This window comes from Nicotiana attenuata, unplaced genomic scaffold, assembly GCF_001879085.1.
Source record: "Nicotiana attenuata strain UT unplaced genomic scaffold, NIATTr2, whole genome shotgun sequence".
Classification (NCBI taxonomy): domain Eukaryota; kingdom Viridiplantae; phylum Streptophyta; class Magnoliopsida; order Solanales; family Solanaceae; genus Nicotiana; species Nicotiana attenuata.
In genome coordinates this window covers 33,873-61,814 of record NW_017674317.1, presented here as the reverse complement: position 1 = coordinate 61,814, position 27,942 = coordinate 33,873, and the positions used below count along the sequence as shown (strand labels likewise).

General features: G+C 42.8%; 1 pseudogene; it reads left to right on the top strand.

Annotated features, from left to right (window-relative positions):
• On the top strand, positions 1–27,942 carry LOC109218399 (annotated as a pseudogene).

The following is a 27,942-nucleotide window of genomic DNA, read 5'->3' as shown; positions in this document are numbered from 1 at the left end:
TGTTACGGAGCATTAGTAACAAATCAATATGCTCAGTCAACAAGACTCAAAATAGCCATAGTGGGATTTGGCAACTTTGGTCAATTTCTTGCTAAAGCCTTTGTTCGTCAAGGCCACCTTGTGTTTGCTCACTCGCGCACTGATTACTCACATATTGCACATTCTTTGGGTATTTCTTTTTTTCAAGATTCACATGATCTCTGTGATCAACACCCAGATATCAATATCCTTTGTACTTCAATTATTTCCACAGAATATATCTTAAGATCACTCCCAATTGACAGCCTTAAGAGGAATACATAATTCGTTGATGTTTTATCCATCAACGAATTTCCAAAGAACATTTTTCTTCAAGTTTTTCCGGCCCATTTTGATATACTTTGCACTCATTCCATGTTTGGACCAGACAGTAGTAAAACCAGTGCTTGGAAGAATTTAGCCTTTGTGTTTGATATAGTTCGTATAGGCAAAACGGCGAGTCAAGAAAGGCAAGGGTTGATAGGTTTCTTGATATATTTGAGAACGAAGGGTGTAAGATGGTGCCAATGACTCCTATCAATACTGCTAGTGATAGCTTGGACTTGTACTATGGTCTGTTTATGTACAATAGAATGCAATGGAGCAGTTGGAAAGGTTGGCAAGACTTTTGAGGCTTTGAAGAAGGAGTTATATATTATCACAAAGGGATCATATCAGTGGAGATTACTGAGCAACCAACAAGCAAAAGAAGGAAAGGATGTGATGAATATATGTGTCTTTAGAAAGAAAAAGCAACAGAACCTCTTTAATATCCAACTTCCTATTATAACTTATCTAATTAAAGAGAAACAAAATATTTATTTGAAAAGGTTCATAAGGGAGTCAATTATTTTCTATGTACTTCAATGGTAAAGATAGTTGAAAACCTGGTATTGTTTCTTATCCATTGTTTGGTATGTTGTATTAAAAATGACAATTGCATAATTTCTTAAGAAGAAGGTATAAGTTATCCCGGCACTAATTACGCCCACCCTTTGCAAGGTATAAGTTATTCAGGTACTAATTTTAATCCTAGAATAACTTATACCAAGTTTGTTAACCAAACAAAATATTAAGATGGTATTAAATTTTTATACCAACATTATACCTTCTTATACCTCATACCAAATCGACCCCAAGAGTTCAATGGAGCAGTTGGAAAGGTTTGGCTTGATTTTGCTGGACATACTTCATCATGTGTTTCAATAAAACATGTATGGCGATAGAAAGAACCCCAAAGTAAAATCACCCTAATAAATAAAACATCTATCCCAAATATCTTTGATGAAGGCTTATTGACCTTGAGGTAGCAAAGGCATAGAAATAAAATAGCCACTTTAATATTTGTAAATAAACCTATAAATATCATGACATTATTCGAAAAATAAAATGGCTAATACAATAATAACTATGTTGATGATCAAAACTATTTTGGTGAAACGTGTACTCTTGTGGAAAGAAAATATATCTTAAATGGTTGTTGCAATTGGTGAGACAAGCACACTTGATTATTGGATTGATTAGCATCGTGTATTGCAATCTTCGAACTAACTTTTCTAGCGGGGAGATTTGAAGTTACTTATAACATCAAATTTTGTCCTTAATGTACTGTGGATAAATGAGAAAAATTCAGAGAGAAGTAAAAAGAATGAAAAACTTCACTCTAATACCAATTTGAAAAGATCTAAAATAATAAAGAATAATATATTCAGAATCTCATAAATTTCTTATTCTCCCTGTTTTAAAAAGATTGGCACTGTTTATTTATGAGTTAATACCCTAAAACCCCCTTAAACTATAACATATTTTACTCAGTTTCCTACTTAAACTATTCGGTGTCCCCCAAAACCCCCTGAATTATATTGTCCTTCGTATTAAAACCCCCTCGTCGCTGACCTGGCATAACGTGTGCAAACACTCGCTTGGGAGCGCGTGACAACTGAGAAAAGCCATCAAAATGGCTCATAGGACAGAAAATAATGGCTAATTAGCCTAACCCTCTTTCACATTTATTCTTTTCAATAAATATTCTCCATATTTCAGTTATATCCACCTTTCTTCCTCATTTTTTAACCATTTTTCCATTTTTTTCATATTTCTTCTTTATTTTTCACCTTCTTCTTCATTTTTGAACCTTTTTTCTTCAGTTCGCCATATGGGTTTCCTCTGGAAAAATTTCTTCCTCTCTTGTTTCCTCTGAAATGATTTATTCTCTTTCTTGTTTTAGTCTTCTTTCGTTTCTTACACATATTGTTGAAAGAATACCAATTTAAATATTCTTATTAAACTCAACACCTTGTTGAGAATAAAGTTGAATATCTTGAACCTTCTTTATATAATATGGAACTAGAGAATGTAATTGTATGTGTTGGTCAACTGATTTTTTATTTGCGAAATTTTATTTTGTGTAATCTTTTTTATGTAAGATAAGATGATTTTAAGAAACACTATATGCGTTTATTTATATTTTTCTGTGCTACAAAGTGAATATAAATGACTTATTCAATTGGAGTTTAGCATAAAGCACAATCACAAGTAAACCTAAAATTAACACAGTGCATTAATATTATTTACGCCAAAACTCATAAAATTAATCAATCATCCCAGAGTAATACATCTTGAGTAAACTGTATAAAAAATCTTTAAAAATCATAAGTTAATATAGTTAGACAGGCGCAACATGGGGTTTTAATATATAGGGCAATATAGTTCGGGGGAGGGGGGGGGGGGATTTTGGGGACACCAGATAGGTTAAGTAGGTAACTGACAAAATGGTGATAGTTTAGGCGGTTTTAGGCTGAGTTGAATAGCCACGTGTAGTGCTACATGGCACGTTTTTTTAATAATTAGGAGCGTGTACTACACGCACCTCTAAGAATGCAATGAGGGTTTTTATATGAAAGGCAATATAGTTCAGGGGGGTTTTGGGGACACTGAATAGTTTAAATAGAAAACTGACAAAAACATAATAGTTTAGGGAGATTTTAGGGGGACTCTTTATTTATTAGTCTCTTTCAAAAAGATTGGCACCTTTCAATATTTCCTTAATAGGAAGCATTTATAGATACACAAATGTTATGGAAGATTTAAAACCATAAGTTTCAAAAGTTTTATACCCTATGGATTATTTAAAAGCACATATCTCAAAAGTCTTCCCTTCTTTATTAAATTTTATGCCAAGTTAAGCTAGGACAATCTTTTTGAAACAGAAAGAGTCATAATTTCACAACATCACACACGAAATAGCTAAAATGCCCTCTCTCCCTATATATTTATAATAGTATATAACCCAGCTTGACTCTCAATTTTCTTACAGATAATAGGGTTTCATATTATGGAGATTTCTGAGTAGTAGAAAACACATAAAGTCCACATCATGAAATCTCCATAAGTACAACATGCTTTTAAATCAGTATGTGAGTCAAATCATCTTGTTTAAAAAAATTCAGTTTTCGGTAAAAATCATTTGAAGATACTTTTAAACAGTTTCAAGTGAGGCTCAATGCAAAAGAGAGTAAAAGTAATGAAAATCATAAACAGCCCCTTGGGCAAAACATCGCTCGTATACAGCCCCTCGGGCAACATGAATCATAAACAGCCCCTTGGGCATAACATCACTCAGAATCAGCCCTTCGGGCAAACCTCACAGTCACTCGTATACAGCCCCTCGACCATATCTCATATCACTCACTCAGGGTACCCGCGCTCACTAGGGGTGTGCACACTCCGGAGGGGCTCCTATAGCCCAAGCGCTATAACAAGCCACCTCGTGGCATAAATCAATACGGCCCTCGGCCTCTCATATCACAAGTCAGTAACAACATGCTGCGGCGCGCAGCTCGATCCTATAATATCCTCAGAAAAACAGGCCCTCGGCCTCACTCAGTCATAAACCTCTCGAGCCACTCGGGCTCTCAGTAAAAATCAGGGTGCTCAGCTCAAAATAATATTTTATATGCATCAAAATGGTGTAATAAAGACTGAGTTATGAAATCTATAAATATAGCATGACTGAGTATAGATTTTCAATCAAAACAGTGAGAGGATAATAAGAAAAGGCCGCTAAGGGTCCAAACAGCTTTGGCACGAGGCCCAAATATGGCATTCAACCCAAATTTATAGGAATTCTTTCTAAAACACATAAGTATCATATAGTTTCAGTCAAATATGCAGCTTAATAGTTGCTACGAGACGGACCAAGTCAGAATTTCCAACGGTGCACGCCCACACGCCCGTCACCTAGCATGTGCGTCACCTCAAAGTAGTAAAACGATGTGAAATCCGGGTTTTCATACACTCAGGACTAGATTTACAATCATTACTTACCTTAAATCGGTCAAATCCCTACTCAGCGACGCCCTTGCCTCTGGAATCAGCCTTCAAACGTCCCGAATCTAACCAAAAGCAATACAATGCAATCAATATAGGCCAAGGAAACAATACCATACGAAAAACTATCAATTTAGACCAAAATCCCAAAATTCACCCAAACCCGGCCCCCGAGCCCACGTCTCGGAATCCGACAAAAATCACAAAACTAGAAACCCCTTTCATTCACAAGTCTATCCATACCAAATTCATCAAAATCTGACATCAAATGGACCCTCAAATCCTCAAATCAAACACTCCAATTACCAAGCCCTAATCCCCTCAATTTCATCCCTAATTTCTACTAATTACATGCTTAAACAACTGGAAATTGCCATAATCACGAGTATTGAGCTCGAGTAACTTACCTCAATGAAAACTCCCTTGATTCCCTCTTTAAAACTCCCCAAAGAGCTCCAAGTCCGAATAAAAATGGTGGAAGATAACCCAAATTTCGCGAAGGGTTTCTTTATATACCTTCTGCCCAGGCATCATGCACCTGCGGCCCAAATTCTCGCATGTGCGTGACCGCACCTGCGGTCCAAGCACCGCACCTGTAGATTTCACTTATCCGCCCAGCTCCCGCTTCTGCGGTCCATTCCCCGCACCTGCGGTCTAGCAGGTGCGCTCCACCTTCCGCACATGCGGTCCTGCCCTTCCTTAGCCTTGGCCGCTTCTGCGGCCCTTTCTTCGCTTCTGCGGGCCGGCACCTGCGGTCCCCACTCCGCAGGTACGGTTATGATAGCTGAATGAAATCTTCAGCATTTCCTCAAATCCCATCCTTGATCCATCAACCACCCGAAATCAACCCGAGGCCCTCGGGACCTCTACCAAACATACCAGCAAGTCATATATCAACATACAAACTTAGTCGAACCTTCGGAACACTCAAAACAACATCAAAACACCAAATCACCCTCAGATTCAAGCCTAAGAACTTCTAAACTTTCGAATTCAGCAAATGATGCCGAAACCAATCAAACCTCGTTCGAATGACCTGAAATTTTGCACACACGTCAAAAATGACACTACCAACCTACTCCAACTTTCTAAATTCTATTCCGACCCCGATATCGAAAATTCCACTACCGACTGAGAATCGCAAAATTTCCAATTTCACCAATTCAAGCCTAATTCTACCACATACCTCAAAACCACATTCCGGACGCGCTCCCAAGTCCAAAATCACCTAACAGAGCTAACCAATCCATCAAAATTCACATCCAAGATTGTTTACACATAAGTCAACATCCGATTGACTTTTCCAGCTTAAACTTCCAAATAGGAGACTAAGTTTCTCATTCCACACCGAAACTACTCTGAACCCGAACCAACCTACACGATATGATGAAATACAGCTGAGGAACACATAATGAAGCAGAAATGGGGGAAACAGGGCTATAACTCATGAAACGACCGGCCGGGTCGTTACATCCTCCCCCTCTTAAACAAACGTTCATCCTCGAATGAGTCAGAAACATACCTGAAGCCTCAAATAGATGCGGATATCTGCTCTGCATCTCCTGCTCGGTCTCCCAAGTAGCCTTCTCCACGGGCCGACCTCTCCACTGCACTTTCACTGAAGCTATATCCTTTGATCTCAACTTTCGGACCTGCCGCTCCAAAATAGCCACTAGCGCCACATCATAAGTCAAATCATCATCTAACTGAACCGTGCTGAAATCCAAAACATGAGACGGATCGCCGACATACTTCCGGAGCATAGAAACATAAAATACCGGATGCACACCCGACAAGCTAGGTGGCAAAGAAAGCTCATAAGCCACCTCCTCAATCCTCCGAAGCACCTTAAAAGGCCCAATGAACCGAGGGCTCAGCTTGCCCTTCTTTCCAAATCTCATAACACCCTTCATGGGTGAAACCATCAGTAGAACCTTCTCCCCAACCATGTAAGACACATCACGAACCTTCCTGCCAGCATAACTACTTTGTCTTGACTGAGCTGTATGAAGCTGCTCCTGAATCACTTTCACCTTGTCCAAAGCATCCTGAACCAAGTCTGTACCCAAAATCCTAGCCTCGCCCGGCTCAAACCAACCTACTGGAGATCTACATCGCCTCCCATATAAAGCCTCATATGGAGCCATTTGAATACTCGACTGATAACTGTTGTTGTAAGCAAACTCCGCGAGCGGTAGAAACTGGTCCCATGAACCCCCAAAATCAATGACACAAGCGCGTAACATGTCCTCCAATATCTGAATAGTGCGCTCGGACTGCCCGTCCGTCTGAGGGTGAAAAGCTGTGCTCAACTCAACCTGAGTACCCAACTCTCGCTGCACAGCCCTCCAAAACTACGATGTAAACTGAGTACCTCTATCAGAAATGACAGAAACCGGGACACCATGCAGGCGAACAATCTCTCGGATATAAATCTCAGCTAACCGCTTTGAAGAATATGTAGTACACACCGGAATGAAGTGCGCGAACTTGGTCAGCCGATCCACAATCACCCAAATAGCATCAAACTTCCTCAAAGTCTGTGGGAGTCCATCTACAAAATCCATGGTGATCCGCTCCCACTTCCACTCTGGAATATCTATCTGCTGAAGCAAGCCACCCAATCCCTGATGCTCATATTTCACCTGCTGACAGCTAAGACACCGAGTTACAAGCCCCACTATATCCTTTTTCATTCTCCTCCACCAATAGTGTTGTTTCAAATATTGGTACATCTTCGCGACACCCGGATGGATGGAATACCGCAAACTATAGGCCTCCTCATGAATCAACTCCCGAAGCCCATCTACATTGGGCACACATACCCAGCCTTGCATCCTCAACAACCCGTCATCACCAATAGTCACATCTCTGGCATCGCCGTGCTGAACTCTGTCCTTGAGGACAAGCAATTGAGGATCATCATACTAGCGCTCTTTGATACAATCAAACAAGGAAGATCGAGAAACCACACAAGCTAAGATCCAACTAGGCTCTGAAATATCCAACCTCAAAAATCGGTTGGCCAAGGCCTGAACATCAACTACAAGGGGTCTCTCCCCTACAGGAATAAATGCAAGACTGCCCATACTCACAGCCTTCCTACTCAAGGCATCGGCCACCACATCGGCCTTTCCCGGATGGTACAAAATAGTGATATCATAGTCCTTTAACATCTCCAACCATCTCAGTTGCCTCAAATTGAGATCATTCTATTTGAACAAGTGCTAGAGGCTACGATGATCGGTAAACACCTCACAAGACACACCATAGAGATAATGCCTCCAAATCTTCAACGTGTGGACAATGGCAGCTAACTCCAAATCATGAACAGGGTAGTTCTTCTCATAGGGCTTCAACTAACGAGAAGCATAAGCAATCACTCTACCCTCCTGCATCAACACACACCCAATGCCGACCCGAGAAGCATCACAATATACCCTGTAAGAACCAGAAGCTGATGGCAAAACTAACACTGGAGTTGTGGTCAAGGCAGTCTTGAGCTTCTGAAAACTCGTCTCGCACTCATCCGACCACCTGAAAGGAGCACCCTTTTGGGTCAATTTGGTCAAGGGTGATGCAATAGATGAAAAACCCTGAACGAACCGAGGGTAATATCCTGCCAAACCAAGAAAGCTACGAATCTCTATGGCTGAGGACTGTCTGGGCCAACTCTGAACCGCCTTTGTCTTCTTCGGATCAACCTAAATTCCCTCACTAGACACCACGTTCCCCAAGAACGCCACTGAACTTTGCATAAAGCTTCTCCTCCTTCAACTGCTGCAATAAAACTCTCAAATGCTCAATGTGCTCCTCCTGACTACGTGTGTACCCTAGAATATCATCAATGAAAACAATAACAAACGAGCCGAGATAAGGCCGAAACATGTTGTTCATCAAATGCATGAACGCTACTGGGGCATTGGTTAGCCTAAAAGACATCACAAGGAACTCATAATGACCATATCGGGTCTTGAAAGTTGTCTTAAGAATGTCCGAGTCCCTGATCTTCAACTGGTGATACTCTGACCTGAGGTCAATCTTGGAGAACACCCTCTCTCCCTGAAGCTGGTCAAATAAATCATCAATACAAGGCAAAGGATACTTGTTCTTGATTGTGACTTTGTTCAACTGCCTGTAGTCAATGCACATCCTCATCGTGTCGTCCTTCTTCTTCACAAATAGAATAGGCGCACCCCAAGACGACACACTAGGCCGAATAAACCCCTTATCAAGTAGTTCCTAAAGCTGCTCCTTCAATTCCTTTAACTCATCCGGTGCAATACGATACGATGGAATAGAAATGGGCTGGGTGCCCGGCACTAAATCAATACTGAAGTCAATATCCCTGTCCGGTGGCATGCCCGGCATGTCTGTAGGAAATAGATCCGGAAAGTCCCTCACTACCGGAACTGAATCAATGGAAGGATTCTCTGCACTGACATCCCTAACAAAAGACAAATAAGAAATATAACCCTTCCCAACCATCCTCTGGGCCTTCAAAAATGAAATCACTCTATTGGGAACATAATCTGACGAACCTCGCCACTCAATCCGTGGTACCCCCGGCATAGCCAAGGTGGCCGTCTTAGAGTGACAGTCCAAAATAGCACGACATGGAGACAACCAATCCATGCCCGATATCACATCAAAATCAACCATACTAAGTAGCAAAAGGTCCATTCGGGTCTCCAAACCCCCAATAGTCACCCACAAGACCGATTTACGCGGTCTATAACAATAGTATCGCCCACCAGAGTAGATACATGAACAGATGCAACAAGAGACTCGCGGGGCGTATAAAAAATGATCAAAATATGACGACACATATGAAAAAGTGGAACCAAGGTCAAATAATATAGAGGCATCCCTGTGGCAGACTAAGACAATACCTGTGATCACAGTATCTGAAGCAATAGCATCTGGTCTGGCTGGGAGTGCATAGAAATGAGCCTGACGACCACCTGATCGACCTCCCCCTCTAGGGCGACCCCTAGCTGACTGTCCTCCACCCCTAGCTGACAGGGCGGGTAGTGAAGTAATTGGTGCTAAAGTCTATGGCTGACTCCTCTATTGAGGCAGACCCCATGACGACGAGGACACTGCCTCCATATATGTCCCAATTTCCTACACTCTTAATAACCCCCTGGTGCTGGTGGCGGGGACTGAAGGGAACCTCTAGCACCTGGATGATTGGTAGAAGAACCTGGCATGGAGGAGCCCTAAACTGATAGAGCACGGGACGAACTGGGCTGGGAGGGCACTAAGTGATGAATGACCCTGATGAAAACTGTGAGAACCATGGCTCGATGATGCCCCACGGTAAACTGGGCGAGCTGACTGAGCATATCTGAATGGACGGCCTCTGCCGTGCTGAAACTGACCCCCATGAGGAGCACCACCAAAACTACCGGATCCATGAGGCCTCTTAGCCTCCCTCTCTACTCGCTCCTGATGGCGAATCAACTCTATGTCCCGAGCAATGTTAAAAACCTCCTCAAAAGAAGCACCAGATTTCCTCTCTCTGGTCATAAGAATCCGCAACTGATACGAAAGGCCATCTACGAACCTCCTGATCCTCTCCCTGTTTGTGGGAACCAACCAGATAGCATGACGGGCTAACTTAGAGAACCTCACCTCATACTGTATCACAGTCATATCATCATGGCGTAACTGCTCGAACTGTCTGCGCAGCTCCTCTTTGCAAGACTACGGCACATACTTCTCTCCAGAAAGAGAACGAAGAACTGCTGCCAGGTAAGGGGCGCTGCACCAACAGGCCTACGCCTCTCATAAGCCTCCCACCAAGTAAAGGCAGCTCCAGAGAACTGAAAAGTAGTGAACGAGACCCCACTGGTCTCCAGAATACCCATTGTACAAAGAATCCTCTAACACTTGTCCAAGAAACCCTGTGCATCCTCGCCCTCTGTACCACTAAAAGTCGGAGGTTGAAGTCTATGAAACCTCTCTAATCTACGCTGCTCGTCATCAGGCATGACTAGTACCACATAATCTTGAGCAGATGCAACCGGCTAGGCTGGTGGTGCCTCCGGTGTCTATAGTCCCTGAACATTCTACTCGGGTGTACGGGCGGCAGGAGTCTGAGTTCCTCCCCCGGCCTGGGATGTAGCTGCTGTAGTAAAAACAGCGACCGCCTGAGCAAGACTGGTGCACACGGTCAATATCTGAGCTAAGGTCTCCTGAAGACCTAGGGTAAAAATAGGCACGGCTGGTGCATGGGCTGGTCCCGCTGGAGCATCCACAACTAGGACCTGATCATGAACTGGGGCGGCTGGTGGATCTGCAGGTGCTGCCCTAGCTGCTGTGCGAGCTACACCCCTGCCCCTACGACGGCCTCGACCGTGACCTCGACCTCTCATCTTTAAATACCTAGGATGAAGATCAAACTAGGACCGTTGGATCAAGTCAAGATGGGTGGCCAAGATTTAAATCTTGATTCACTTAATGAAACGACGAAGTTTTGAGGCAAAACTACGTAGTTTTAAATCCTTTCAATGCAAGCCCTTTATCTTGCACTCTTGGCCACTTTTTCTTTCAAATGTGGCCAAATTTCTTTCTTAATCCTACTTATTAAACTAAATTTACACAAACAAATAAATTAATTAAATAACTTATTCAAATGATCAATTAACTAGATTGATTCACCAATTGAAAAGTTGATCGATTCCTAAAATGCACAAATGAAGGAAGAACTATTATTTTTTGATATTTTGATGATAAAAATATGCAATTAAAGACACAAATTTTGAGAAAAACAATTAAAATAACAAAAATACTAATAACTTTAGGAGGTGTCAAAATAGTGCAAAAAATTAGGTGTTCACAGTCCCAACTGATGGTACTGGTGGTCGTCCGTCCTGATCGGTAGCACGTGTCCTCCCATCTGTGAGAGAATAGAATAACAGAAGTTTAGTTACCAGAATCAATAGATTCACACGACAAGAATTCAAGAATGTGAAGTTTTCCTAAAGGTTCTACAGCCTCTCGAAGATAAGTACAGACGTCTCCGTACCGATCCGCAAGACTCTACTAAACCCGCTCATGACCCGTGAGACATATGTAACCTAGGCTCTAATACCAACTTGTCACGACCTAAGTCTACCATGTCGTGATGGCGCCTATCGTGAAACTAGGCAAGCCGACTCTTTTACCAAAACAACCCAATAATTCAATTTAAAAATTTCTTTAAGCTATTTAATTAATAAAACTTCAAAAGATAAGTCTGAATAACAAAGTGCGCAAAGAAAAGCCCGACATCGGGGTGTCACCAGTCATGAGCATCTACTAAAACTGTCCAAAAATGCTAAGACTAATACAGTCTGAAAACCAACTAATAACATCTATAGGAAGATTGGAGGGAGAATAGCAAGGCTGCGATCGCCATGCAGCTACCTTGCTAACTCTAACAGGTCCACGAGGGATGAAATCAACACTCGCTAGTACGTCCAGCAACCCCTGAATCTACACACAAGGTGAAGGGAGTAGTGTGAGTACGCCAACTCAGTAAGCAATAAAGGTAAATAAAGACTCAGTAGTAGAAAACACATAAAGTCCACATCATGAAATCTCCATAAGTACAACATGCTTTCAAATCAGTATGTGAGTCAAATCACCTCGTTTAAAAAAATCTAGTTTTCGGTAAAAATCATTTGAAGATACTTTTCAACAGTTTCAAGAGAGGCTCAATTCAAAAGAGAGTAAAAGTAATGAAAATAATAAACAGCCCCTCGGGCAGCATGAATCATAAACAGCCCCTTGGGCATAACATCACCCAGAATCAGCCCCTCGAGCAAACCTCACAGTCACTCGTATACAACCCCTCGGTCATATCTCATATCACTCACTAAGGGTACCCGCGCTCACTGGGGGTGTGCACACTCCGGAGGGGCTCCTATAGTCCAAGCGCTATTACAAGCCACCTCATGGCATAAATCAATCAGGCCCTCGGCCTCTCATATCACAAGTCAGTAACAACATGCTTTGGCGCGCAGCTCGATCCCATAATATCCTCTCAAAAACAGGCCCTCGGCCTCACTCAGTCATAAACCTCTCAAGCCACTTGGGCTATCAGTAAAAATCAGGCTGCTCAGCCCAAAATAACATTTTATATGCATCAAAACGGTGTAATAAAGACTGAGTTATGAAATCAGTAAACATAGCATGACTAAGTATAGATTTTCAATCAAAACAGTGAGAGGATAATAAGAAAAGGCCCCCAAGGGTCCAAACAGCTTTGGCACGAGGCCCAAAAATGGCATTCAGCCCAAATTTATAGGAATTCTTTCTAAAACATAAGTATCATATAGTTTCAGTCAAATACACAACTTAATAGTTGCTACGTGACGGATCAAGTCACAATTCCCAAAGGTGCACACCCACACGTCCCTCACCTAGCATGTGCGTCAAGTAGTAAAACGATGTGAAATCCGGGGTTTCATACCCTCAAGACTAGATTTACAATCATTACTTACCTCAAACCGGTCAAATCCCTACTGCGCAATGCCCTTGCTTTGGAATCGGCCTCCAAATGTCCTGAATCTAACCAAAAGCAATACAATGCAATGAATATAGGCCAAGGAACCAATTTCATACGAAAAACTATCAATTTAGACCAAAATCCCGAAATTCACCCAAACCCGGCCCACGTTTTGGAATCCGACAAAAATCACAAAACTAGAAACCTCTTTCACTCACGAGTCTATCTATACCAAATTCATCAAAATCCGACTTCAAATGGCCCCTACCCCAAATCAAACTCTCCAATTACCAAGCCCTAATCTCCTCAATTTCTTCCCTAATTTCTATTAATTACATGCTTAAACAACTGAAAATTGCCATAATCACGAGTATTGAGCCAAAGTAACTTACCTCAATGAAAATCCCCTTGATTCCCTTTTCAAAACTCCCCAAAAAGCTCCAAGTCCGGATAAAAATGGTAAAAGATAACCCAAATTTTGCGAAGGGTTTCTTTATATACCTTCTGCCCAAGCATCTCGTACCTGCGGCCCAAATTCTTGCATCTGCGTGACCACACCTGCGGTCCAAGCGCCGCACCTGCGGATTACACTTATCCGCCCAGCTCCCGCTTCTGCGGTCCATTCCCCGCACCTGCGGTCTCGCAGGTGCGCTCCACCTTCCGCGCCTGCGGACCTACCCTTCCTTAGCCTTGGCCGCTTCTTCGGCCCTTTCTTCGCTTCTGCGGGCCCGCACCTGCGGTCTCCACTCCGCGGGTGCGACTATGATAGCTGAATGAAATCTTCAGCATTTCCTCAAATCCCATCCTTGATCCGTCAACCACCCGAAATCAACCCGAGGCCCTCAGGACCTCTACCAAACATACCAACAAGTCATATATCAACATACAAACTTAGTCGAACCTTCGGAACACTCAAAACAACATCAAAGCGCCAAATCACCCTCGGATTCAAGCCTAAGAACTTCTAAACTTTCGAATTCCGCAGACGATGCCGAAACCTATCAAACCTCGTCCGAATGACCTGAAATTTTGCACACACATCAGAAATGACACTACGGACCTATTCTAACTTCCAAAATTCTATTCCAACCTCGATATCAAAATTTCCACTACCGATCGAGAATCACCAAATTTCCAATTTCGCCAATTCAAGACTAATTCTACCACGGACCTCAAAATCACATTCCGGATGCGCACCCAAGTCCAAAATCATCTAACGGAGCTAACCAAACCATCAGAATTCACATCCTAGATCGTTCACACATAAGTCAATATCCGGTTGACTTTTCCAACTTAAACTTCTAAATAGGAGACTAAGTGTCTCATTCCACACCGAAACCACTCCGAACTCGAACCAACAAACACGATACGATGGAATACAGTTGAGGAACACATAAGGAAGCTGAAATGGGGGAAACGGGGCTATAACTCATGAAACGACCGGCCGGGTCATTACAGAAATGGGTTGAATCTTCAAGAACACTTAAAAGAGAAAAGTGAGATTCTTTCTTCAAGAGGTATTTCCTTTGCTTGAGCTTCACATATATGACATATTGGAGTATGGATAGCATGTTTATAAGTTTATTTTGACTTTTTAACGGATACTGTATGAATCTTAAGACTAGGTCTTGAGAATGCCATTTTGGATAAAGAAGACGATGTATTTTAATGAATTGATATAAATGGAATTGTTTTGTGTTTCGCGATTCCAATAGACTACATAACTTAATTGATGAATGAATTGGATAGGGTCTGGATAAGATACAACACCATTTCATGAATTGGATGTTCTTGAACCTAGAATTTTATATTAGATAATGAATAGTGACTTGGTGATGTCGAGTAAATAATATAGTATCATTAATTACTTCAAATGAGTATTTAATGACAACAATAAAATTGAATAGGCCAATTGGTGGACGTATTGAATAATTTATAATGGTTGAAGGCTTGTTGCCGAATTATGAAGCCTAATAGATATTTATGAATATGTGAGTATTTTAATCAATTGGGGCAATGTAGTATTATTTAGAGCTTGAAGGTTGAGGTAAGTTGATTAAGACTTACTCTTCTTGAGGATTCTCTTTAAAAGTATGTCTTAAGTCGATACATTGTATTATTAGTAAATGTGACACGACCCAATTCCATGTCACGACGTGATGGCGTCCAGCACCGCCGCTAGACAAGCCAATCGTGAACAACCTAGTGATTTCCATTTTTATTTAAGAATTTCCAACCACAAATTTTACTTAAAGTTAAGCATTTAGTACTTAATAAATTTACCAGGCAATCAATGGAAGAACCACCAGAGGAAATCATGAATATAATTTTACAACCCAGAATAATAGTCTACTAATGTGTGTGTCAGGATCTAGTGTCACAAGTGCGTGGGCAACTAGTAGAATGTACAAAATATAACTATCCTGTTGCCTGAAATAGAATAGACAGTAATAAATAAAAGAGAGACTCCGGCATGCTGCTGAACAGCTTAGATGGGGCAGCTCACCGTGGAATCTCGGTCAAGTATCAGGAACGCGCGCCAGACGGGTAGCTAGATGCACCTGCCTCAAATCCTGTACAATTAAGTACAGAAGCGTAGTATGAGTACATAAATAATATGTACCCAGTAAGTATCCAGTCTAACCTCGAAGAAGTAGTGACGAGGGGTCTACTTGACACTTACTAGGGTTGAAATAATATAATTAAGTGTGACGCTAAGCATGGATGTCATGAATAGATAACAAGTAATAACATGAAGTGATAGGTTCTTTCATAAATATAATATCAGTTTCCGTCATTTTGGTTCACAATTTATATTTCAAGGTATTCAAAGCAGTTCAAATCACAAAAAGTACCAAGCAAATAATGCCAAGGTCGTACGGCCCGATCCAACATAATAATGAAGTGTGCACTGCCGGAGTGTCAAACGGCGCGAACCATAGATGCATCTATTACCCCGCTCGTTAATCATACATGCGACACGGTCAAATACGAATAAACATATCAAACAGTCAATCAAGAATTCATCAGGAAAGCAATTACCCAAAGAAATGTCGACTTAACGGTCAAGAAAATGATGTTTCTTTTTTTTTAAATTCATTTGCCAAGTTCGATATGATTTAAGCAATTTAAATTGACAATAAAGTTACAAGTATGGCAAGTAAAGCATGCTTTTGGGTCCTAGACTACCCGGACTTAAGCATAATAGTAGCTACGCACGGACTCTCGTCACCTCGTGCGTACGTAGCCCCCCCCCCCCCCAATTAGATACACATATTCAATTATTTTGCCTATGGGAATAATTCCCTCTTACAAGGTCAGAGAGGAGACTTACCTTTCCCCAAAGCTTACTTCCAAATTCAAGAATGCGCTCAAAGCCTCAAATCGCAGGCGAACGATCCAAAACTATTCAAATGGGGTACGAACTAGTCAATATATGCTCAAGAGTTCATATTCTAACTATTAAAGTAATTTCCCAACCTAGATGCAAGATTCCTAAAACTCATCCCCGGACCCACATGCCCGGATCCCGAAAATTTTCAAAGAAAGTTGTTACCCATAACCTTAGGATCAAGAATATCTGATCTCTACTACATTCCATAACAAATTTCGTGGTTAAATATCATTTTTATCAAAACCCTAGGTTTTACTCTAAACCCATTATTTCCACTAATTTACATGTTGTAATCTACCCATAAACTATGCATTGAACACACACTATGTAGAAATTACTTACCTCAGATAGCTGGGTTGAAATCTCCCCTTTTGAAGCTCCCAAATCGCCCAAGAATGGAGTGAAATGAGTCAAACATGACAAATTCCCGTATTGAATGAAGGTCGTTTCCTTCGGCAATTTCCGCACCTGCGGTGCTTTGACCGCATCTGCGGTCTCGCCTCTACAGACTAATGTCCGTTTCTGCAAAAATGGGACGGGCCAGCTGGGGCCGCATCTGCGGACTTATGACCACTCCTGCGGTTCCGCTTCTGCAGGAGAGGAGCCGCATCTGTGGAACTTGGGCTCCTCTCCTTGGGCCACATCTGCGATGCTTCCGCCGTACCTGCGAGCTCGCACCAGCGGCTGGCCAACCGCAGGTGCGGTTATGACAGCAATTGGAGCATCATCTCCTTCTCAAATTTTCAACTTAATTTGAGCCTCGTCCGTTTGACGCTCAGGGCCCGGGGGCCCCGCCCGAACACACCGACAAGTTTGAAATCATAAAACGGACTCGCTCAAACCCTCGAAACTCCCGAAACAACATTAAAACTAAGAATCACACCAAAAAACCAATTGAATCAAACTTATGAACTTGAAGTTCTTCAATCTACTTCCAATGTGCCGAAATGTACTTATACTACTCGGAATGATACCAATTTTTGCGTGCAAGTCTTAAATGACATTATGGAACTATTCCCGATCTCGAAATTCCGTTCGGACCTTGATATCACAAAAACCCGCTCCAAATCAAATTTAAAGAACTTTGAAATCCTTAAAGAATCAACTTTCACTATTAGGCGCCAAAACGCTCCCGGGTCATCCAAAACCCGATCCGGATATACGCCTAAGTCTGAAATCATCATACGAACCTGTCGGAACCTTCAAATCTCGATTCCGAGGTCGTTTCCTAAAAATTTTGATCAAAGTCAAACTTGGCATTTTAAGCCAACTTTAAGGAACCAAGTGCTCCGATTTCAACCCAAACTCTCCCGAATCCCGAACCAACCATCCCCGCAAGTCACAAATCAGTAAAAGCAAGTATGGGAAGTGTTATTTAGGGGAACGAGGTTGTAGAAAGCAAAACGACCCGTCGGGTCGTTACATTCTCCACCTCTTAAACAAACGCTAATCCTCGAACGGGTTTAGATTCATACCTGAAGTGCTATATAAGTGTGGATATCTGCTCCACATGTTCTCCTCAGACTCCCAGGTCACCTCCTCGACTAGTTGGTCCCTCCACTGAACCTTTACTGTAGAAATCCTCTTGGACCTCAACTGGCGATCCTGTCTATCAACAATAGCAATTGGCTCCTCTTCATAACCCAAGCTCTCATCTAGCTGAATAGTGCTGAAGTCTAACACATGTGACAAGTCGGCGTGGTACCTCTAGACATAGACACGTGAAAAATTGGATGAACTCGTGATAGGCTGGGGGGTAAAGCAAGCTCATAAGTAACCTCCCCAACTCGCCTCAACACCTCAAACGGGCCTATAAACCTGGGGCTCAACTTGCCCTTCTTTCCGAATCTCATAATACCCTTCATCGGCGAGACTTTCAAGAGAACCTTCTCGCCAACCATGAATGATACATCCCGCGCCTTCTGATCCGCATAACTCTTCTGTCTGGACTGTGTTGTGCGAAGTCGCTCCTGGATCAACTTTACCTTTTCCAAGGCATCTTTCACCAAATCTGTACCATATAACTTAGCCTTACCAAGTTCAAACCACCCGATAGGAGAACGACATCACCGACCATATAAAGCCTCAAATGGAGCCATCTCGATGTTGGACTGATAACTGTTGTTGTAAGCAAACTCGGCCAAAGGCAAGAACTGATCCCACTGCCCTCCAAAGTCAATCACACATGCTCTAAGCATGTCCTCCAGAATCTGTACTGTCCGCTCCGATTGCCCGTCGGTCTGTGGATGAAATGCTATGCTGAGCTCCACACGGGTCCCCAACTCACTCTATACAGCTCTCCACAAATGGGAAGTGAACTGAGGGCCTCTATCTGATATGATGGAAACAGGCATACCATGCAACCGAAATATCTCTCGAATATAAATCTGAGCCAACCCCTCTGAAGTATAGGTAGTCATAACTGGAATGAAGTGTGCCGACTTGGTCAACCTGTCGACAATGACCTAAATTGCATCAAACTTCCGCAAGGTCCGCGGAAACCCAACTACGAAGTCCATAGTAACGCGTTCCCATTTCCACTCAGGTATAGGCATCAGTTGAAGTAAGCCACCTGGCGTCTGGTGTTCATACTTAACCAGCTGGCAATTCAAGCACCTAGCCACATATTCAACTATGTCTTTCTTCATCCGCCGCCACCAATAATGCTGCCTTAGGCCACGATAAAGCTTCGTAGCACCTGGATGAATAGAATACTGTGAACTGTTTTCCTCCTCTAGAATCCTCTCCCTCAAGCCATCGACATTAGGGACACATAGACGACCCTGGAGTCGCAAAACACTATCCTCGCTGATAGAAACCTCCTTGGCACTACCCTATAGTACCGTCTCTCTGAGAACTGCCAAATGCGGATCATCAAACTGTCGAATCTTGATCTGCCCCAATAGTGAAGACTAGGCAACAACACACGCAAGAACTCGACTAGGCTCTGAAATATCCAACCGCACAAGTCTGTTAGCCAAGGATTGAATGTCCAAAGCTAGTGGCCTTTGCTCTGCTGAAATGAATGCCAAGCTACCCACACTCTCTCCTTTCCTGCTTAAGGCATCCGCGACCATATTTGCCTTGCCCGGATGATAAAGAATGGTGATGTCATAATCCTTCAGTAACTCAAGCCATCTATGCTGCCTCAAATTGAGAGCCCTCTGCTTGAAAAAATGCTGTAAGCTGAGATGATCAGTATAAACCTCACATGACACCCCATACAGATAATGCCTCCATATCTTAAAAGCATGAACAATCATGGCTAACTATAGATCGTGCACAGGGTAATTCTTCTCATGAATCTTCAGCTGACGTAAAGCATATACAATAACTCGCCTTTCCTACATGAATACACAACCCAAGCCTACGCATGAAGCGTCACAAATATACCGTATACATCCCCGAACCGGATGGCAACACTAGAATCAGTGCTATAGTCAAGGCCGTCTTGAGCTTCTGAAAGCTCACCTCACAACATCGGACCAACGGAAAGGAGCACCCTTCTGGGTCAATCTAGTCAAAGGTGTTGCAATGGATGAAAAGCCCTGTACAAATCAGCAATAATAACCTGCTAACCCCAGGAAACTGCTGATCTCAGTCACTGAAGTGGGACGTGGCCAACTCTGAACTGCCTCAATCTTCTTGGGATCCACCTTAATACCCTCTCCTCATACAACATGCCCCAAGAATGCTACTGTCTCTAGCCAAAACTCACACTTGGAGAACTTAGCATATAGCTTCTGCTCTCGCAATGTCTGAAGCACTACTATCAAATGTTGCTCGTGCTTCCCCAGGCTACGTGAGTAGATGAAGATGTCATCAATGAAGACAATAACAAAAGGATCAATATAAGGCCTGAACACCCTGTTCATCAAATCCATAAACGCCACTGGGGCATTAGTCAAGCCGAAGGAGATTACCAGAAACTCATAATGGCCATATCTAGTACGGAAAGCAGTCTTCGGGACATTTGAGTCCCGAATCTTCAGCTGATGATACCCTGATCTCAAGTCGATCTTAGAGAACACCCTAGCACCCTGCAACTGGTCAAACAAATCATCAATGCGCGGAAACGGGTACTTGTTCTTGATGTTAACCTTATTCAACTAGCGGTAATCAATGCACATCCGCATAGTCCCATCCTTCTTCTCCACAAATAACACTAGTGCACCCCAAGGTGACACACTCGGTCTCACAAACCCCTTTGTTACTAACTCATCAAGTTGCTCCTTTAATTCCTTCAACTCTTTCGGAGCCATACGGTACGGTGGGATAGATATAGGTTGGGTACCTGGAGCCAAATCAATACAGAAATCAATATCACGATTGAGGGGCATGCCTAGAAGGTCAGAAGGAAACACATCGGCGAACTTCCAGACTACTAGAACTGAATCAATTGTCAGAGACTCTACGGTGGTGTTTCGAACATAAGCTAGATAAGCCAAACAACCCTTCTCGGCCATATGTCGAGCCTTCAGAAAAGAAATAACCCGACTAGATGTACTAACTGAGGAACCCTTCCACTCCAACCTCGGCAACTCTGGCATTGCTAAAGTAACAGTCTTGGCATACCAATCTAGTATGGCGTGATATGGGGATAACTAGTCCATGCCCAGGATGACCTCAAAGTCGGTCATATCAAGTAACAGGAAATCCTCTCTAGTCTCGAAACCATAGAATATGACCACACAGGACCGATAGATCCGATCCACTACCACAGAATCGCCCACAGGAGTGGATACATAAACAGGAGTACCCAAAGACTCACGAGGAATAACCAGGAAATGAGCAAACAGAGATGATACATATGAATAGCTAGACCCTGGGTCAAATAGTACTGAAGCATCCCTACTGCAGATGGAAATAATACCTGTGTTAACGGCATCTGAGCCAATGCATCTGGTCTGGCCAGAAAAGCATAGAATCTGGCTGGAGTGCTGGCTGGCTAGCCTCCACCTGTCTGAACAGTAGCTGGCTAACCTTCCCATGCCTGGCCTCCACCTCTAGGACGACCCCTACCAGTATGTCCTCCGCCTCTGGGTGGCTGGACAGTCGGTGCTAAAATCATGGGCTGCTGACCCTACTACACTGCTTTGCCCCAAAGTCTGGGGTAGGTCCTCTTATTGTGACCCGGATCTCCACACTCGTAACAACCTCTCGGCACCATAGACTGCTGCCCTGAAGTCTGGCCCTGATGGCCTGAATACCCACTAGAGGAACCCTGAATGGCTGGTAGGATGTATGAACTCTCTGGCATGGAACTGAAATAAGCATTGGAAGAACCCTGATGACCTGAATACCCGCCGGAGGAACCCTGAATAGCTGGTGGGTGGTAAGAACTCTCCGGCATCGCACTGAAATAAGGCATCACTGGAGCACCTCGAGGAGGTGGTAGGGGTGCCGAATATGGGGGCCTGCTGGGCTGGCCCCTCCCAAACTGACCTCTGCCCCTAGCCGGGGCACCTCTAAACTCTCCAGAGAATCGAGCCCTCTTGTCCTGCTACATCTGCTCTCCACCTCTCAGATGGTAGCCCTCAATCCTCCGAGCAATCTCCACTGCCAGCTGATAAGGAGTCCCCATCTCGACCTCTCGGTATATGTTGGCCCTAATACCAGATTGCAACCCTGCAACAAACCTCCGCACTCTCTCTGCATCAGTAGGAAGTATCATAAGTGCATGGCGAGACAACTCAGAAAACCTCGCCTTATAGTCGGTCACTAACATCTGACCCTGCTCAAGCTGCTCAAACTGATACCGCAACTCTTCCCTCTCGGAGGGCGGAATATACCTATCCAAGAAGAGCTGTGTGAACTGGCTCCAAGTAATGGGAGGGGAACCCACTGGTCTGCCAAGAACATAAGACTGCCACCATCTACGGGCCCTGCCCTCCAGCTGGAAAGTAGTAAACTCAACCCCATGCGACTCCAATATCCTCATGTTGTGCAGTCTGTCCCTACACCTATCAATGAAATCCTAGGCATCCTCATGACTCTCACCTCCGAAGATAGGAGGGCTTAGACTAGTCCATTTGTCCAATAACTTCTGTGTATCACCGTTTGCAGCTAGTCAAGGCTCAGGTGCCACTACTGCAACTGGCTAGGCCCCATCCGCGGGTAGGGTGCCCAGAGTCTGATACACTGTGGCTGCATGCCCAGGAGCCTGAGCAGTAGGGGTCTGTGCTCCCCATGCCGCCTGAGATGTGGGTGGGTTTGCTGGAAATAAACCAACCTGGGTCATAGAATCCATGAACTGCAGCAAACGGCCCATGACCTCCTGAAAGCCTGGCGCTGTCATGAAATCCGCCGGGACAGGCTCTGCTGCGAGCACCTCACCCTGCTCCTCAACAATAGGATTCGCTGCTGATCCGCTGGTGGTGCAACTGGGGCAGCTCTGGGACGCCCTCGTCCCCTACCTCGGACCGGTGCCCTCCCCCGGCCTCTACCTCGGCCTTTAGCAATGGGGGGAGCAGCTCCTTTCGGGTCTGGAACATCAGTAGTACGCGTCCTCACCATCTCTGAGAGAATAGAAGAAAGAAATTTAGTATACCATCAACTACACGATAGAAGAAGAATAAAGAATAGTTTCCTAACGCCCTATAGCCTCTTGATGATAAGTACAGACGTCTCCGTACCGATCCGCAAGGCTCTATTAGGTTTGCCCATAACTTGTGAGACCTATGCAAACCTAGTGCTCTGATACCATATTGTCATGACCCAATTCCATGTCAGGACGTGACGGCATCCAGCGCTGCCATTAGACAAGCCAACCGTGAACAACCTAGTGATTTCCATTTTTATTTAAGAATTTCCAACCACAAAATTTACTTAAATTTAAGCATTTAGTAATTAATGAATTTACCAGGAAACCAATGCAAGAACCAACAGAGGAAATCATGAATATAATCTTACAACTCAGAATAATAGTCTACTAATATGTGTGCCAGGATCTAGCGTCACGAGTGTGTGGCAAACTAGTAGAATGTACAAAATATAACTATCCTACTGCCTGAAATAGAATAGACAGTAATAAACAAAAGAGATACTCCGGCATGCTGTTGAACGGCTCAGAAGGGGCAGCTCACCGTGGAATCTCGGTCAAGTATCAGGAACGCGCGCCGGACGGGTAGCTAGATGCACCTGCCTCAGATCCTGTACAATTAAGTACAGAAGCGTAGTATGAGTACATAAACAATATATACCCAGTAAGTATCTAGTCTAACCTCGAAGAAGTAGTGACGAGTGGTCGACTTGGCACTTACTAGGGTCGAAATAATATAATTAAGTGTGACGCTAAGCATGGATGTCATGAATAGATAACAATTAATAACAGAAAGTGACAGGTTCTTTGATAAATATAATATCAGTTTCCGTCATTTCAGTTAACAATTTATGTTTCAAGGCATTCAAAGCAGTTCAAATCACAAAAAGTACCAAGCAAATAACATGAGCAAATAATGTCGAGGTCGTACAGCCCGATCCAACATATTAATAAAGTGTGCACTGTCGGAGGGTCGAACGGCGCGAACCATAGATGCATCATTACCCCGCTAGTGAATCATACATGCGTCGCGGCCAAATACGAATAAACATACAAACAGTCAATCAAGAATTCATCAGGAAAGCAATTACCCAAAGATGCCGACTTCTCTTTAAAGGTCAAGAAAATGATGTTTAACTTTTTTTAAAAAAAATTCATTTGCCAAGTTCGATATGACTTAAGCAATTTAAATTGATAATAAAGTTACAAGTACAGCAAGTAAAGCATGCTTTTGGGTCCTAGACTACCCGGACTTAAGCATAATAGTAGTTACGCACGGACTCTCATCACCTCGTGCATACGTAGCCCCCATAATTATAGACACATATTCAATTATTTTGCTTATGGGGATAATTCCCTCTTACAAGGTTAGAAAGGAGACTTACCTTGCCCCAAAGCTTACTTCCAAATTCAAGAATGCGCTCCAAGCCTCAAATCAGAGCCGAACGATCCAAAACTATTCAAATGGGGTAAGAACTAGTCAATATATGCTCAAGAGTTCATATTCTAACTATTATTGTAATTTCCCAACTCTAGATTCAAGGTTCTTAAAACTCATCCCCGGGTCCACGTGCCCGGATCCCGGATCCCGGAAATTTTTGAAGAAAGTTGTTACCCATAACCTTAGGATCAAGAATATATGATATCTACTACATTCCATAAAAATTTCGTGGTTAAATCTCATTTTTATCAAAACCCTAGGTTTTAGTCTAAACCCATAATTTACACTAATTTACATGTTGTAATCTACCCATAAACTATGTATTAAACTCACATTAAGTAGAAATTACTTACCTCACAAAGCTAGGTTGAAATCTCCCTTTTAGAAGCTCCCAAATCGCCCAAGAATGGAGTGAAATGAGTAAAAAATGACAAACTCCCGTATTAAATGAAGGCCGCTCCCTCCAGCGATTTCCGCACCTGCGGTCTCGCTTCTGCGAAAATGGGCCGAGCCAGCTGGGGCCGCATCCTGATGACCACTCCTGCGGTACCGCTTCTGCGGGAGAGGAGCCGCATCTGCGGAACTTGGGCTCCCCTCCTTGGGTCGCATCTGCGATGCTTCCGTCGCACCTGCGGCTGGCCAACCGCAGGTGCGGTTATGACAGCAACTGAAGCTTCAGCTCCTTCTCAAATACTTAGTTCGAGCTAGGGGACCCTGGGGCCCCGCCCGAACATACCGACAAGTTTGAAATCATAAAACAGACTCGCTCGAACCCTCGGATTGCCCGAAACAACATTAAAACTAAGAATCACACTCAAAAACCAATTGAATCAAACTTATGAACTTCAAGTTCTTCAATCTACTTCCAATGTGCCGAAACATACTTATACTATTCGGAATAATACCAAATTTTGCGTTCAAGTCTTAAATGACATTATGGAATTATTCCCGGTTTGGGAATTCCATTCGGACCTCGATATCACAAAAACCCACTCCAAACCAAATTTAAAGAACTTTGAAATCCTTAAAGAATCAACTTTCACTATTAGGTGCCAAAACGCTCCCGGGTCATCCAAAACCCGATCCGGACATACGCCCAAGTCCGAAATTGTCATACGAAACTGTTGGAACCTTCAAATCCCGATTCCGAGGTCCTTTACTAAAAATATTAACCGAAGTCAAACTTGGTATTTTAAGCCAACCTTAAGGAACCAAGTGTTACGATTTCAACCCAAATTCTCCCGAATCCCGAACCAACCATCCCCGTAAGTCATAAATCAGTAAAAGCAAGTACGGGAAGTCTTATTTAGGAGAACGGGATTCTATAACGTAAAACGACCAGTCGGGTCATTACAAAATGTGCCTTCGTACTTGTAGGGACAAGCGAGAAAGCTGTCATCATGTGTTTCTAAATTGTTGCTTATGAAGTGTCATGTAATTTTGAGTGCTAAATATATGTTTTCATGAAAAAGTTTGTCTTTTGAAATTTCAACAAAGGAAGCACTTGTTGTATCTTTAGATCGATGTTAATTGATAAAGGCTTTAACATGAAAAAGGTTATTCATTTGATTTTGTTCAAATGGTTTGGATTGACTATGAAAATCATGATTTGAAAAAATAGATTCTTTGAGGCAATTATGCTATGAATCTATTTTTGATATTCAAATGTTCTGGAGTTACTATTGGAGACGACCGAGATTGGTTAGAATATGAGGTTCGTTACCATGAAACTACATGTGCCGGTGCAGGGACGCATTCCAAGGCTAAACCTAGATTTGTGGGATAAAGTCCCCATTGAGAGGGAAAATGATCATTATTTAAAGTAATGTGATTAAGTCAACTCATACGGCACTACGTGAAGCCGCTCAGACAAGTAGGATGAAATACTTGTTGTTAGGATGATCACCTACTGGTTATTTATTATATCGGTATCGGTATAGTACTCCCGGTGAAAGAGAAAGAGAACTTTCTTATGTTTAGGCCTAAGGAGCCGAAAGTGATTTCAATGACTTAATGAAATTGGAATGGTTTTGTATGATTTTTATTCAAAATCTTGGATTGATATAAATGTTCTAAGAATTTACATCATAGTTTATACTTCACTTGTCTTTTCATTTGAAATGATAAGGAGCATTATTTATCACTTTATATCAAATATTGGTTGCATAGTTTTTGTAAAATCTTATCCAAGGAATTTGAGTTAGAGAGAGTCTATGACACTTATTGAGTAATGTGGTGGTGTACTCAGCCCTCAGGGGCCCCTCTTCAGGGCTCCTCTTACTTTACATGTTTCAGGATGAGAGGTATGATACGTGGCATGTAGACATGGCTAGGATGACTCTTTTCCCAAAGTATATAGTGAGGCATTACTCCTATTTCGTGGTAGCTATCATGTTGTCTTTTTATTTTTTTATTTTTTTTTGATTTTATATTAGTCGGGCATTGACCCAAACGTTGAGTTCTATTCTTGGTATAGAGGCTCCACAGATAGTTATGATGAGTTATAATAACGGGATGGTGCAAGACATATGTAAAAAGATATTTGTCGCAATTGATGTCATTATTATCATGAAACACATCATGTGTGATTTTGAATTGGAAAAAAATATTTTATTATTTAACTTGAAAATGTATATGATTTGCAAATAGCTTCTGCAGTTAAATTAGTTTCATACATATGATTTGGGTGCATCATATGGTTTAGTTCGTTCGAGTCGGGTAGCGTGCAGGGTACCGGTCACGTGGTTTTGGGTCGTGGCATGTAGCCCCTGTAGTATTTGACAATATGATTTGTACATAGGTTAACATCTTCTTCGAATGCACTAATGCTAAGACATTTTGGAACTCTCTAACTATGAAATGTACCAATGAATCGTCCCAAACACACCTTAATTTCTCAATGACACAATGGGAAGACACTTGGCACAGAATCAAGAACATGCATTTCAACAGTGCTATCACCTGGAAATCACTACTATCATTCTGCTTTTGGGGCTATGGATAACTAGGAACAACAACCCTTTTGAAAACAAAAAGAATAATGTCCCAGTCAAACAGACCATTGCTAGAGCCACAGAATACTCTTATGTCGCGGTGAATCATAAGGTTAAGACTGATACTCATAAGATCCATATCAAATGGACGCCACCCCTTAATAGCATATACAAACTCAACATTGATGGGGCAGCATGCCCAATATCACGAGTAGGGAGAATTGGGGGGGGGGGAGGGGGGTTGTAAGGAATAGCAGGGGCGACTGGGTTATGGACTACATGAGAGGCCTACCCCATACCACAGCCCTTGAGGCTGAAATCCAGGCCCTTTAGCAAGGGCTAACGCTAGCACTCCAGCACAAGCTAACACCACTTATAATCTCCACTGACTCTGAATAGGTTATCAGATTGATAAAGGAAGGTAATTTGCATTTTAACTCTATTATTCATGAGTGCAGGTCCTTGATGGAGCAGCTGGGGAATCCAGCACTGGAGCATGAATTCAGGGAACAAAATCAGGTGGCGGACCTCCTCGCAAAGGAAGGAGAAGAGAAAAAGGCTTTTGATATGATAGAAGTTTTGACAGTTCCTCCAGTGTTTGCAAACAAAGCACTGTGGGCAGACATCGTAGGAACTGTATTTGTCCCTAATGCAAGGGTAAACAATTGTGTAGGTCAAGGCATTGGTAACTATACATTAGGGAGCACTAGCTCTCAAACAATGTTGTAA